The sequence below is a fragment of the Takifugu flavidus genome, chromosome 1, assembly GCF_003711565.1.
Source record: "Takifugu flavidus isolate HTHZ2018 chromosome 1, ASM371156v2, whole genome shotgun sequence".
NCBI lineage: Eukaryota > Metazoa > Chordata > Actinopteri > Tetraodontiformes > Tetraodontidae > Takifugu > Takifugu flavidus.
Genome location: NC_079520.1, coordinates 24,019,092 through 24,034,333, shown reverse-complemented (window position 1 = coordinate 24,034,333; position 15,242 = coordinate 24,019,092). Strand labels below are relative to the sequence as shown.

The window sequence follows — 15,242 nt, the reverse complement described above, 5'->3', positions numbered from 1 at the left end:
AACTAATTACTATCTCAGTGTGAGAGTTAATGATGAGAGGTGGGAGCAGCATCTGGGGGACTTGAGGGGTCTCTCCCTCTCTCTCTCTCTCGGCCCGTGACATTTGTGAGCTTCTAAAAACTGGGCCACCTCTGGCCATTAGTGAGCCGTCCTGCCGAGACACCCAGAGGAGCCGGAGCGCCGGTCGTGGGATCTGCGAGCAACTTGACTGTCGACATTTGAATTCTAGCGATAAAACTCTGCTATTCTCATAAAAACCCGACAGCGCAAAGTTTCCTGAGAGCGAGGTGACGTCACAAACAATAAACTAATAAATAAAACCATGGCTGATTGAGTTCCTGTTGAACTAGCGACTGGCGGAACTGATGCTAATGCTACCGAGGCTATGAAACGACAGCGCGCGTGGCTGCGGTTGGCTAAAACAAAACAAAACGTGAACATATGGGCTCCGAACGACCCAGATGGTTCGATCATTCATGAAGATTGGTAACTTATCTCCTCTATCATGAGTTCTTCCACATTTAAGCAGGTGTTTGATAAGACGTAATGAGGGAAAGGCTCATCCGGCCTCCGATCTACAATCCGCTTTTTATCGGCTATTACAGGCACTAAACACCGCGCGGAAGCCGACGTGTTCGGTCTGCTAATAACACGCAGGTCGTTGCAGCTGTTGCAGATGCAAAAACAGGCTGCCCGAAGTCGCAATGTGTCAGCGGCGTGCTGCAGATGAGCGCAGGGTTATTAATAAACCAGCTTGACCATCACCTGAAGCCAAACAGTCCTAACACCTGGCCAAATACTTGAGTAATGGACGCAATGGATTTAAAATTCCAATTTAGGAACGGTGCAGGCAGCTGCGGGCGGGACACATGTCCTGCAGTCTGTCAAAGTAAGTGCACGCCATGATGTTCAGTCTATTTAAAGAGAGTCTAGCAGAGCAGGTATGTGAGGTGAACAGCAGGGGGTTAACCTCCTGGCTGCTGTCACTGTATTAATCACTGATGTGTGTTGTAAAAGGATTGCTGCAGGAAATAAAGACACCACAGAGTCAGCTGCAGTGCCCTGACATGACTCCATCAGACAGGAGGAGGCTTATTGACAGGGTGAGAAAGGGGGACGGATAGATAGAGAGAGGGGGGGTGGGGGGATGGGGGGATGGTTGGATGGGGGGGGGCAATCAGTCCCGGATTCCAGTCACCTTGGCACTGACGCAATGTCATGAAAGTCCACGCCATTATTCCTCCAACCGCATGGGAGCATTATTTAAGCTCAAACATCCACCGGGGGGCTGAATGTCAACAGAAGGGCACCCGCAAACACACGTAATGAAAAATGAATGGATGATATTAGGGATCAATCTATCCCTTCCAGTCACTTATCAAGTGGAAATGCCAAACATCTGCTGCCTTTAGGCTCTCAAAAGGGACATTTTGCTCATGTCTTGCTAAAATGGGCTGATCCCTTTGACTGTGTCACTTTGATTTATGGGTATTTTCCCTCTGTCTATTATGTTAATAGGTAAAATGCAGAACATGTGGGTAGAGATCCTCTGTGTGTGCGTGTGTGTGTGTCACAGGGACTGACTACCATGACAACAATGATTAAAATCAGCAAAACCACAAATACCAATTTTCCGAATCTTTTCGAAAATTTTAACAAAACTGACAGACAGACAGACAGACAGACAGACAGAAATATGTAAGAAAATGTTGAAAATGTCGAAATTCCTGACTTAATCCAATACAAACAAGAGTTCTGTTTCATGGCTAGCTAGTTCGCTAACCAGCTAGCATCTGGAAACAAGAATCAGAGCTACTTTTAGTGCCTCTGGATTTCAATAGCTGATGACAACATGCAGGCGCCTCTGCACCTTCCTCTGCCCTTCATCACACGGACAGAGAAGTCAAAGGTAAACAAGAAATTGACTGTGCAGCTATTAGCATTTCTGGTAGCAAACACAAACAATCCACCAGGCGTATGCCTGCTATATATCCACAACCATCTTATACTAAAAATTCACCCTGAATAACAGCTTTTGCTCTTTAGTAAATACCTGGATTTTATATTTATGTACTTTATTAGCATTAGCATTGAGACTGCTTCTTTAAGTCTCAGAAGCGTGACTATTATTGGACTCCATAAACCTTTCATGGATTGACTTTAGCAAAACTTACGGGTGAAATTGTAAGAAAGGATCACTAAAGAAGAGGACTAAATAAAACCTGAGTGGAACTCTATTAGCATGACAATGCACACGTGCAGTGAGTGTGTAATTACAATAATGAAGCTAGCTTTTGCTGACATGCTGTAATTTGATCAATATTCCTGAATATAACACGATGGTGAATATGATGAACTCCTTTGTACAACTTTCTATAAAAGACTCAATTTCTAGTGCTCCTGTGTGTTCTCATATGTATGTTTGCTGCACACTGTAAGGTCTGAATCAGAGAACGGTAGCATTAGCTTAGCGAGGAGGCGGCTCTGGCTACACTGACCCTTTGCAGTGGACGGCCGCTTCAACCTGCCTCCAAAAAGCAGGGTTATTTAAAAAACAATTAGGAGCATACACAAAGCAATTTGCAGGCAGTCTAAGTCCTCAGCCTCAGCCTGCTGAAGTGCCTTTCACTGCTGATTTATCATACTGTCGCCTCCACAAGGCAACATAATTAATAGGAGCACGGACTTCTAATTCCACCCACTTCCACGGCCACTGGATTCCGTTTGATTTATGATGGCCGAGGACTTTGCATTTTATCAGTTCATTCGCTCGTTATTTATGCCGATGACCAATTTCAATGGGTCGCCGTCATCTAACTCACCACTAATCAAAGAGAATTAGGGTTCACTGCATTATTTAGAAGGTGCTAATTTATCTTTGGAGCAAGCAGACAAAAGACAGGCGGGGGTGGTTCGACCGGGGAACGGGGAAAGTCGGGTTTACTTTAGAAAAATGTACATAAATTGTGCACGAAGGCCGCGGAGCTCCAAAGATTCTCATCGCTGTTGAGTTTTTAAAAGTGATTTAGTGTCGTGGTAAAACACCGAGGCCTGAGCGGCGTACAGATGAACACAACACAATATAAGAAAGGAGATAAATAAGGTCACATTGCAGCTCTGTTTGTTAGAAAAATTACATCTGCTCCGAGCGTTATGAACCTGCAAATGCTATTCTGAAGGTTAAATTGTGTATTACTATAAAACAAATTGAGATGGAGCAACCGGTTGGCATTGGAACATTATTTAAAGTCCTTGTAGGCAGCGCTACAAAGGGCTATGATTAAGATGCAATAAACCGTAGACTGGGAGAAAAATAGCCCTTGTAAACAACGCTAGCAAAAGGAGTTGCTTCACAGCACATGTAGGAGGTTTAAGGCTCTCCATAAGTCATTTTGATGCTAGGCTGGGATATTAGATTTAAAAAAAACTCTTCATGATGGAGATCCAACCTACAGCAGCTGTCACCCACAGCTGAATGAAGTCCACTCTGGTGACTCCCGCTAGCTTGCAGGAGGATTTTATCTCCTGTCACTGTTATGTTTAAGTCTTCGGCGTAATGACCGCTAATGTGTTTTCTGACATAATGAATCACGGGTTTCCAAGTGACGCACACTACTGGAGGAAAGACTCAGACGCAAGCATCGACCCAGCTGCACCCACCACCCCCCCTCCCCGTTCAGAAGGTGTATCATTTATCCGGAGAGGTTATAAGATGCAGAATTTACACAGGTCTGTCAATAGGCGTGTCGATAGAAGGACACTTAGCATCTATCATCTGGAGAATCGATGCCATTTTTCAGCAATGAATCCCAGGAAATGATAGCTTTCAAATAACGGGTGGAAAGAGAAACGGGACGCTCCTAGGGGAGAGATAGATGTGGAGCTGCTCAATTTCCCTCCGTCCTGCTCTCCTCGTCATTGCATGCGCCGCATTTTAGTTCAAAGCGAAAGGTCAGACGACATTACACGGGACGATCCCTCCAACGAGACATAAAGAACCTCTGGAGGATCTAAAGAACAAGACCAGCAGCTTGCAGCGAAGGACGCCGGACACTTCTATCAATATCCAAGATGAAATGCGCTAATTAAGTAGCTAGCACCAGATAGCTTCTTTATACAGCAATTTTTTGTCTGGAAAACGAAGAGAAATTGTGACTAAGTATTAGATAATACACATTGATCTCATAACTTTAAGTAAACCCCGGTGAACTGATTATTAAGATCCATCTCCATACATAGAAGAAGCAGCGCAGTATCTGTGAGAAGCTAACTGTAGCTAGCCACCTAGCCTTTCTTGCGTTACCGTATATGTTGCAGGAGTACTTGTTTTACTCTCCCGCCCGATAGCTGCATTAGACAACTGCGTGCAGCTAAAAGTAGATGCCACAGTGCAAAAGCTAACAAAACAGGGTTGTTCTGAATAGAGCAAAACTCACCCCAACAAGACGCTAAAGTGGGGGTGCTGATTAAAAATGTCCAAACGCGCTGCTGAAACGGGGACATAAGCGGAGTCACGGTCTGCCGAGGGTGATTGGCAACCTGCTAAATCAACATTGGAGCTACAGGACATTAACGACACGGTGACACCACTGATTCTGGCCTTCGTACCATCAGTCTAGACATGGTTTGAACCCCCTGCTCCTCTGCCTGACAGTTGAGAACGCGGTGGCAGCTCATTAATCACCGGGACAGCCCGCAGGAGCTGTACTTAATCCCATGATGGTATCCTCGCCATCCTCCGCCGCTACTGATGCTCGTAAAAGAGAAGGAGCGCAAAAAAGAAAATGATTTACACAAGTCAATCATTCACCGGGAGAGCTCATCGGCTGTAATGCTGGCAGCCCGTCTTTACGGCTCAATTTTAACGGCGCCCGCTGACAGCCCCCACTTGATTAAGTGCTGTTGCTGCCTAACCTTTCATGCTAAGAAAGATTGTCTCCGACTGACACAAACTTTTTTCTCCCCCTCTCCTCAGGTCGCTTCGAGGTGAAGATATTGACGTTCAATTTTGCGCCTGCAAGCGTGAGCAGATGTCACCTCCAGTGGCTAAAGGAAACGGCGCCGTCGGACCCGTTTAACTCCCGGGGTTCTTCCCACCACGGGGATTCAGGTGGGCAAGCGCTAGAGGAGCAAATGCAGCCCTGGCGTTCGCTTTCCCTCCTCTGCAATAATCATCAAAGCACATCTGTTTGCTGTTCCTGGGGCGGCCGTCCCTCACAAGTGTCCTAGCCTCACCTTGACCCCTGCGTTCACAATCGCGGTGGATGTTATGACTCAAAATAAAGAGCGTGGAGGAGCGAGGCTGTCCTTTGTGTGAGGAGGGCGTTCTCCCTCGCCACCGCGGGGAGGAAGGATATCGCCCTACCGACGCAGTCACTTCCTCCCTGGGCTCACAGCTCCTGACAGGTACCTGAACGCGAAGCTCGTGGGGGCTCTGATGTGAAACAGAGCCGACAGACCCGCTTTTGCATCCCGGCTTACGAGTTCTTTTCGCCTCTGTGACGGATGGAACGACCTGTCAGAGACACAGGCGCCGGCAAGAGACACTACGCCAGAAGAAGCAGGCCGTCCGCCTTTCTTGACGATGCGATCTATATCACGGAGGGAACGTCGGGGCTCCTGCTTGTTCGCCGTCAAATCTACACCGCAAGTACGTGAATTATAGATTAGCAGCTCGTCTGTATCGGGTTTCTCACGCTGCTATTGTCCCTCTTCCACTTCACGATCTTTTGCCGTCGATATTTCCAAAAATCTCGCCGCGTTTCCACCTAAATGCCCCCCAAACCCAAAGTTCCCGTGAAAAAGCGCTTAGTCAGGAGGCCGAACTCTTGAGGGGAGGGGTTGTGCGCTGGCGAACGCTGATTGGAGGAGGAAATAAAGAAAAGCTCCAGGAAGTGGCGCGGGCTCTGGTTTTCGTGTTAAAAAACAAGATCATAAGAAGCTGGACGACCGTCTCATCGGGTCCAACCGCTGCGCCGCTCCCCGACACGCCAGAGCCAGATCCGAATGAAATTCCTGGAACTTTGAGGTGCGGCAGAAACACAAACACACAGATTTCCAGGAGCTTTTATACCGGGTAAATAAATAATAACAGTTCAGTTAAATGGAGAAAAAGGTCAAATTGCAGTGTTACATTAACGATTTTTATTCAGAGTGTAAAAAGGACAAAGAGAAATAATATTTTAGACCTTTTATCACATGTGTAGTAATCATTAACCTTCGATCAACACGGCCAAAGGTGGATGAAACCGTGGAGTTAAGGAGCTTAAATATAGACAAATAAATATCGTTCCCTGAAATCCTCGGAGATTTACCCAAAGGGGCGAACATTTCATTTGTAAAGACATTTTGTGATGACTGCTGATGACATATGAAAGCGGCCCGAGGGAGGGTCGCCAGCCGCCGCCCTCAGACCCAGTCTACGACCTGTTGGGCAGATGTGACGACTTTTCTCGCACGTGAGGCGGGAATTCGTCAGCTGACGATCACCTCTGTGGGTCGGATGACGTCCCATCAGAACCGCTTCTGGGATCAAGATCATTTAAAATCCATGACTTGTCCTGATTTCTGTCAGGCAGCTTTGTTCAGCGTCTCGGCACGGTGTCACGCTAGCAAGGCGGAGCCAAAGTGACAGCGTTACAGATGGCTGTAATTAAGTCACACGTAAGGCTATTGTGCTCATGGCCGTACCTTTGGAAACTGGACGGGCTCCAACCCATCTGTGTTTATCCAGCCTCAAAGGGTTGCTAACGTGTAAAAACAAACCCAGATATCCTGAACATTACATGTGCTTGTTCTTTGTTTGGAAATCCCTCGAGTAATTTGAGCGTTATTTCTTTTCAACTCACAATGCAGGAAGGGGGGGGGGGGGGGGGGGTTGTGAGGCAGCGCTGCCCAGATTTAAGGTCAATCGTGCTGCCTTATCGGCGTCATTTATCGAGCCAGTTCCCTGGAACGTGACATCATCGATGGGCGTGGCCTTCCTTAGCTCTCCGGTACACTCCGCTAACAAGTCGGCGCTGGAAAGAAAAACACAAGATGGAGGGATGTTGCGGGAGAAGAGGTTCACGTGGATGATGGGCGGCCCACCAGTGGCCCATGATGCCCCATAAATCTTCCTCTATCGTCTCCGTGGCGATGGCAGAATGGGATGAGTCGCCCCTGGACCCTCCCCCTCACCATCTCATTCACATGTCTATCTGCCTGTTATCCCTGCCCTTGAGCAAAGATTACTGATGCCCTGCTTTTGATTTACGACGCATCATGTCCACAATGTTTCAACCAATGAAGTGACCCAGAGAAGAAGAGAAAGAATAAAGCAAAACAGGCTTCTCTTGTTGTTGGGCCGGGCTAATGCTGCGGTTGTGAGCATTATGGCTTCACCTCTGGCCTCTGGAGGACTCATCCATCAGTCATGCAGGTAATCCGGAGTTTGACTCTTATAATCCAACACATATCACATTTTATTGCTTAAACATGTGAGGCCAAAGCAATTTCCTTCTCTCCCTAAAGAAGTTATAAATTGTGTCTCTTTATGAAACACTAAAACCACATCAGATTAAAGTGTTAGTTCTTTGATTGTGGAGAAGAAAACGCTGGCGCTGTTCAGCAGGTCATGATAAAAAGCTTTGAAAGATCACAGCCACTCCACAACCCTGTATTTTTTTAGTTTAGCCATGCATGAACTTCAGTGATATTGTAGCTACAGCTTTGCTAGCAGGGTAAACTAAGGGTGAAGAGCAGTCGGTCACTGGTCACAATCTCGTTTCATTGATATGTAGACGAGAAAGACGGCAGAAACATTAACGTGTAAATAGTTCGTCAATACCGAGACACCTTACACCACAAAAAACCTCCTGCTAAAACAGCAGTGCACCGCTAATGCTAGGTGCTTGTAGCATTCCAACACCTACAAGGATAGCTAACCTGATAAATATGGGGTTTTTTTATCTTTCTTGTGGACTTTAACAAAGTAATGTGATACATGTTGTAGGAATAGTGACACACACTGACTCATAAATTACTACACAATTTCTCTGTGGTCGTCTGAAGGACGTGGATTAGAATGCTGTTAAAATATGTTGACGGCGACGTCTCTGCCACCAGAGGCTAGAAAACCGTTTTTATCCCACAGTGTTATTCATTTTACAGTCCAGTCACCTGCCTCATACCCTTCAGCCATTTTCCTCAGAAGCACACACACACACACACACACACACACACACACACACACACACACACAAGCAATAATATATAGCTGCACCACTGAGAACAGCTGGAACCAATCCCCCCCCCCCATCCCGGAGCCCGCTGCCTGTCCAGCATAAAATAATACATCAGAATTAATTGATTTCCTGTCAGTCTTGTAGAAAAAAATAAAGTTCAATGTAGAGCATTTCCTGCAGCATTATAATTTTGAACATGACACATAATTTAATTTTTTTTTAATTATGCATGGGAATGAAAAAACATGACAGAGTGTGCCGGTGCCTGGCCCAAGGCCACAGCGCCGTTCTTTATATGTGCTGAGACAACAATAGCCGTAACTTAACCACACATAAATAATATATTTATGTACTTAGAGGCTACACATTTATGGCCAAAGGCTGCAAAAGAAGTCGGAGCGTCGGGGTCAAGGGCCGACCATTCGTCTTCAAGTAATGACGTTCATTCGGAGAGCGGGAATCATAATAGACACAATCTGATGCCAAAAGTCAAGAGGGGGAAAGTCGGGATCGCCGTGATTCCCAGTCGGTGACAGGAAAACAGATACAGTACTGGGTGAAAGCAACTGTGGAACAATGCTGCTTTATTTAAAAGGAGCTGCCCGGCAGAAGCCTGGCCTCGGGGAACAAAGGGCAGGACAGTAAAAGCTAAACATTAAAGATTCACTAACGCTGCTGTTTGCGCTCGGCTCTTTTCATTGTTCGCTGGATTAATGAGCTGTGGAAGGAGCGAGAGAGCGTTTCCCCAAGTTAGGCTGAACTGGAGCTGCAGATAGAGGAAGGGGAGGGGTGGAGCTCAGAGAAGGGTCATCAGCAGGCCAGGGCCTTAAATCAGAGCACAGGCCAGTGTTGGTGTCAGACCACAGAGGGGGGGGGGGGGGTGAAGAGAGGCCCGATTGTTGTAGATGTTGTTTCCAGAGCAGCTGCACCTGAAACAGCAGCTGGACAGAGAAGCCACAGTGCAGACGCATGCTTTCACACTTTAGCCCCGTTAGCTTTGTTTTCCTGCTAGCCGCGGTGTGTTTCCTCAGGTGTGAACATGCTAATCGCTGAAAAAATATGGGAACCTCTGAAGGGTCGACCTGTTCTGACGTCTGCCTCTGAACTGCCAGAAGGCGCTCCCGATCGGATGCTCAAGGTTACGAACACAAAGGCAACAAATTGCTCGCGTGTCATGTTCAATTTTCGGGACGTCGTTTGTGCGGCATTATCCCTAACAGGATTGAAATTGTTATTGGGACTCTGAACAATCCACTCTGCGTCCGGCAGGCATCCTGCCCCCAGTGATTCATCGGGAGGAAAAGGCTGTCACACGTTCCTGCAGGACGACGGCGTTCTTCATGTATCTGGATGAATAAATTGCTTCCATCCTGGCTGCTGTTGACACTCATGTGGACAAGAGGTCTCTGGTTTAATAGTCTTCCTTCCGTTGACCTGCTGACGTTCCTGCTGTGGAACATGGCTGTGAAACAACCCAACCCTAACGTTTGGTAGATGTTGCTGATTGGCTGAGAGTCAAATAAAGATTAATCATCCAACAGATAATACAAAAGCTTAAATGACATTAACAGGTTTTAGAACATATCCAAACAGCAGTAGGGCGCCACGGCCCCCTCCATGTGCTAAAAACATTAACATTCAGTGAATGAAAGACTTTTAAATGCCTCCTTTTGTTTATGATTGGCGTTTTAGTGCCAATCGCTGCACGTTCTGGGGAAAGAGGCACCGCTATGCTGGTACAGCAGCGATCCAGTAGTAAAGCTTATTATTTTTTTAAGAAAGGCAAAAAGGGTCAAAATATTGTGAAAAATGAAGTGATAATTAACATTAAATGGTCGTCAGACATTTCAGTGAGGGCACTCGTTGTACTTTGCTATTGGTTTTTAAATCCTGTAGATAAAACCTCTCACAATATTCCCCTCATAGCATTTCAGATTTTCTGGAATAAATCAGGTTTTTTAAAATCTATCTATTATTTCCAGGACGGTCCAAATGAATTATAGTATGTTTGCATTTGATCGTTGGAATAATGCGAAGAAACTCTGGTAGGGTAGAGGTCAGATGGGAGAGAACTGAGTCAGCAAGGTCTGTAAGAATAGTGGAGTTAAACATTGAAGGATCTTAAACAAACTTATAATGAACTAAAGGCCCCAAGAAACAAAGAACACCAGGATTTATTTACCCGCTAATTAAATACCTGGAAAGAGCATTGCTGCGAATGTTGGTGAAAATGGTGGAATATTAAGTATCATTACACCAGTAATTTAACTCTACTGCTGTACCTTTTAATTAGCATGTTTCTGACTCTCACGCCTTATTTGATACGAACCAAAGGACACAGGTGACATAGTAGCATCATTGAATGTGTGAGAGTGACACACAGGCGGCTCACACACATTTTTAAGAGCCCCTGTGACACTTTGATTCATAATCCATCCACAAAAAAACCATAGCCAGACACAATGTTGGGGGATTGATGACAAAAAGCAGCACTTTGCTCCACACAATCACCGGCTTGTTGCAACAGCTGCTAAGCATTCTGCTAAGCGAATGATTTATGGCTGCGCGGCAATAACGATGAGACAGAGCGATTACCATATCGACAGCCTCCCAGATGGATTATCCTCATTGATTACTTCATGGGCTGTTGATAAGTATTTGTTTGAAATGCGAATGTGGGGGTGCGAGAAATGCTGCTCTGCAGCCTTGCTGGAGATAATAATCTAGCAGGCTCAGCTCCAACATGAAGCCCAGGGCTCATGTTGGAGCTTGTCCTCATCTTTTGTGTGCTTAAAGTTGCCAGATCAGATGTGAGGGAGGTTAAATGCTGGCTGATAAGCAACAGGAGAACCAAAGTGGGTGAGTTTCACAGCTACAGCGACCCACTTTCCTGTATAACCCCCTCCTTCTCTCCCCATCCAGGCTCCAACCTTGTCAAGGTCAGCTGAGGGAAATGATACCGGCGTGCCACAAGATTTACGAGAGATTCACTGCAGTAGGCCTCCCAGTTTATAGAATACATTGACTCCCAGCATAGAAACGCCTCCATCCCTGGTGGTTTGGTCCATCTACTGGGTGTCACAGAGGAGCAGGGGTCAGACGGGCCGTTCTCCTGTGACAGGTGCTAATTGAGAACCAAACACAAGTTGCATCCAGTTTTAAACCTTGAAGCCTTGACTCTCTGCTCCAGTAGGTACGATAACCTTGGACGCAGACACAAAGGCAGAGATTTAGGGGAGGAATTACTTCCAAACTGATTGTTGTTAAGACAGATGTTTGTGCCGATGGCTCACTGCTGACATTCTGCTGTCAGGTCCTCAAAATCCCAAAAGTTCTCCTTCTCTTTCATTTCCAAAACAGAGTGTTCAAGATAACCTGAAATAGCTGCTAATGTGGGTCTGACATGACTGCGGTACCAGTTTTACCCTGATGAAAGGGGTCATTTGAAATATATAATGATATAATAGCAATATTAGCATTACATGGAACCTTTAAATCAGTTTTCTGTCAGCAAACTTTTGCCATTTTGGCAACTATTAGCGGGAACTTTAGCCAAGCTGGTGCCAACTGTTAACTAGAAGTGGACAAAGGTTTCTTGAGGAAAATGAGGGAAGTTGGCACCACACAATGGAAAAGGCAGCAGCAGACACGTGCAGAGCTCGGAGAATAAAGTCTCAGCATGAGCAGTAACGTCTCAGGAAGCAGAGTGACAGTGCAGTTCTTGTTCTTGTGCAGGGACCTTCTACAAAAAAAAGAAAGTCTTTTCCCAATGTGACAATCTGGCTGTGGGTGAAAGGAGATTTCCAGTGGTCAAATTAATTTCAAGTGCAAATCGCAGGGTGACTGGCCTTCACGTGTCCTTGGCGGCCATAATGAAGAGATAGTGAATGGGCACGAGAGCCTCGCCCCGTCGCTGGTGACAGGGTGGTGCCCCGCGATTTTGCTCCGAGAGAACCGGGGCTTTAAATTACTTCCATCTCTAAGACTCTGATTAATGAGAATAGTTTTAATCGGAAATCCTGAGGCCAACAGCATTACTCTTAATCTTCCGGCCCCCCCGTCCTGCAGCAGCGCTGACATTTAATGCAGTGCCAGAGCAGTTGTAATGAGAAATCCTTCCCCAACAAGAAGGCAAACTCTTCTGACCCCCAGAACACAGGTCACGGGTGTGGGAAGGTTATTGGCCCTGACTTCAGGGGGTTATTAGTCCTCTCCAGGCCATGAAGTACCTAAAATATCTTGTTTTTTACAGTGATGCAGTACAAGAAGAGGTGGAATTTATTGCTGCCCGACATGACCCAGATCCAGTCTGGAATATCCTGAAGAAAACAAGACAAGATTCACCATTCGCACCAGTTCACACAAGGTTTGGGAGGGTTTATGAAAAACACAGACTAATGCTAACGGTTGTTGTTTCCTCTGTCAATTTATTCATGATAAAATGATCAATTATGGGCCTAATCTATGATCCGTCTGACAGGCTGCAGCGTGTGCACGTGTACATAAACACATCATGTACGCAGTTCCCTTGAAAAAGGGGCGGTCGTGAAATAATTGCATGAAATCGAGCGAGCGCTATCAAGCGCCTAAAAGCCATCTAGTTGTCAGGGGGAGCTTGTACTGATGCACACACTCCTGTGCTCAGTTAGCAGTAAGTAAATTGCTCTGGGATTTGTATTGCCGGAATGCTTTAGTGGGTAATTCCTCTCCGTCTTTCATTTTCTTTGTCTGCGTTACGTTCCCACTCTGCCCCCCATCCATTCTCGCATCCAGTTCCCTGCTTTGTCCATCCATCAATGGACGCACTTTGTCAGTGCTGACTTCATCCTGGCGGCTGCAATCACATCTGAACAGGGTCCAAGTGCCACCAGGGAGCTTTTTCACCTCCCATCTGCATCTCCCCAATCTGCTGACAGGGCCCCTGACGGGCTGTGTTTTCTATTGCACAGGCAAGCAAAAAAATAAAATAAATAAACACTAATGCTGCACCTCATTTCTCCAGACCACTCCTGGCTTCTCATAGGAGCTGGGGGGTAGGAGGGGAAGGGAGGAGGTGAGATTGATGGAGGCATGAAGGCAAAGAGGAGGAATGTTTTCAAGAAGAATTGATTCCCGAGTTAGCCTGCGACTCAATTTGCCTTTTCTTCTCCGACACATCAGTCGGCATCGCGTGGAGAAAATGTGCTGCTAATTAAGGCCTGATGTGCACCTCCGAGAGGGAGGAAAGGAAGAGGAACGGGAGGAACTCCGCTAGTCAGTGCTGAGGTTTGGGGTGGCTGCAGAACGCGGAGCTAGCGTGTGTAACTGCATGGCATTGTGGGACTTAAAGAAGGCTGATAATGACCTTCTTTAATGACCTTATCATGATAACGGAGGGTTCTAATACAAACAAACATCAGGTTTGCCACATCCGCGTGTCCACGTTGGTGTCTGAGCAGTCAACAGAAGGTAACATTGGGAATGGAGACAGACGTTTGTTTTGTTCAATCCTGTTCATTTATTTTAATTACATTTAAAGGAATCTTTTTTTTGACAAACCCAAATCAGATCATTTTTCATCACGTTAATAAGGGAATTAGAAGAAGACACATCTGAGTAGGACATTAATCAAAATGAAGTTGAAGACGGGCGTGAGAGGACTTTTCCCGGTAATGACCCCCGCTTCCATTCGCAGGATTTCCCAGAAAATTCCTAGTAATGTTTCTGGGCTTGGAGCAGGGACTTCCCAGAACATCTGTCCTGTCTACTCACAGGTGACCAAAATCCTTGAGACTGTGAATGTGGCTCAGGGTGTCGTGATGAATCTCTTCCCTCGCTTTAACAGAACCATGGTGAAAAACGGGTCCGAGATTTAAACGGACTGTAGATCAGAGCCACGAGGTGACTTCGCCTTTGTGAACACATCATATATTGATGCAACGTTGTCGTCAAGGAGGACAGGAAGACGAATTGACTCCAGCACTCTCCCTAATCTGGGCCTCTACAGTTCAGCTGCTTTAACGTAACACGGATGATAAAGGAGACGTGTGCACATGATCTGCGGCCGAAAAACTCCCATGATTCACACTCATTTACATCAGGGACCTCTAATTAGACGCCAATGGAGGATTATTAATAGGCTGGACCTTCCAGAATGATCTTGTTATAAATGGGCCCTGTCAAGACTTTCCTCAACCTCCAAATGAGTATTCTCACTTCGCTGCCCCCGTCCCGAGACGCGGCACCAGCGCCGAGTAACAAACGATCGCTATTAACTGTATTGTTAGTGATGATGCCCCCAGAACAAACAAAAGTCCATAAATAACAATTGGCTGTTGGGGGGAAGGGGGGGTATTGTAGGCGAGCGGCGTAGATGACGCGGGGGGGGGAGCTGCTGTTTGAGTGGATGGAAGTGAAATACAAAGTCGGGTCCAGGCAGTGAATAGTTGGCTGCCTACTGTTTCCCGTGCATGGGGTGTAATGTTATTCCCAGATTACAGCCCTCCACACGCACACACACTCACTCACACGCACGCACGCACAGCCGAGCGGGCTTGAACAACAAAGCGGTTCCTGCTCAAGTCGTTTCACCAGGACACAAAGGCAATTCCTCATATTAATTAAGCGCTGTCAGCGACATGCTCGCTCCCTCTCGCCAAGCACATGTCCGCAGCTCTGATATGTGGGCTAAGTGTTTTCCCTGATGCCTCGCTCTCAGCCTGCTTTTCACATAAAGCCTCTAGTGGGAGCCGATGTTTACAGAGTCAGTTCCACTTACGCAAATCCCCCCTGCCGTGTAAACAATATCCACGGCAACTAAACACAACCCCGACGCCGTGCGTGTTTACTGCGTGAAAAATGTTTATCCAATTAAATGACATTTCAATAACATAATCCTAAAACCATAAAGGCTTTTAACAAGATTACATGACCTACAGAGATGAGAAAGTCACCCGTTCTGTGAGCGGCGGCTCAATACCAGTAAGAGCAGCAGCTAATCTGGAGTATGAGGAGCGTTTCCCGGCAGCTGGTGCTGGT

The 15,242-nt window shown here is 46.4% G+C and overlaps 1 long non-coding RNA gene across 1 annotated transcript; it reads left to right on the top strand.

Annotated features, from left to right (window-relative positions):
• The first annotated feature begins 5,302 nt into the window (after positions 1–5,302).
• On the top strand, positions 5,303–13,345 carry LOC130538346 (uncharacterized). Its single transcript, XR_008953850.1, has 3 exons — positions 5,303–7,420; positions 11,148–11,346; positions 12,478–13,345. It is a non-coding gene; the product is annotated as an uncharacterized LOC130538346 (long non-coding RNA).
• The last annotated feature ends 1,897 nt before the right edge of the window (positions 13,346–15,242 follow it).